A 723-nucleotide genomic window follows, 5' to 3' on the forward strand; every position below is an offset into this window, starting at 1 on the left:
TGTGACCCAAGTGCAGGACCTGGCACTTGGCCTTGTTGAACCTCATCCCGTTGGTCTCTGCCCATCGATCCAGCCTGTTCTCCGTGGCCACCTTCCCTCGGCGTTACCCGATGGATCCCCATCCCCAGATTCTGTCAAGGAGCCGATTCCAGGCGCTGGGAAGGGTCCATGTGTGTCCTCCCTCCCTGCTGGAAATTCGGGCTCAACCAAAATAAACACCCCTGTGGCCTTTTTAACGAAGCCCAGCCTCAGCCCTGTGTCAAACTTTCCCGTCCCAACCTTCTCCCCTCCCTTTTCGGGTCCCTGCAGCCACACCAGCTCCACGTGTCGCAGCTGCGCGGGTGGAAAAGGAAACTGTCTGGATTTTTAAGGTCTGTTTTGGCCAGATAAATCCTCGCCACAACAATAGGACCTCTGGCTTGGGTTCAGGGTAGGGTCCTCCAAGTCTGCCTTATCTCCTGGCAGGTCAGGGCTTTGGAGCTCGTTAAGTTCTGCTTGGATTTAATGACAATCAAGGGCTTTAGCAGCCTTCTCCCCCCTTCCTTTTTCCACCACCCTAAGGAATATTTTTGGCCCCTCGGGAGGGTGGCAGCAGCAGGTTGGGTGGAGGATGGTTGTGAGCAAGAGCCGCGTCCAACCCTGCGCTGCTCCTTTGTGGCTTTGGCCCTTTTCTGCCCCAAAAACGAGACGCCCCCCCAAAAAAAAAAAAAAAAAAAAAATAAA

The sequence above is a fragment of the Calidris pugnax genome, unplaced genomic scaffold, assembly GCF_001431845.1.
Source record: "Calidris pugnax isolate Ruff unplaced genomic scaffold, ASM143184v1 scaffold46, whole genome shotgun sequence".
NCBI lineage: Eukaryota > Metazoa > Chordata > Aves > Charadriiformes > Scolopacidae > Calidris > Calidris pugnax.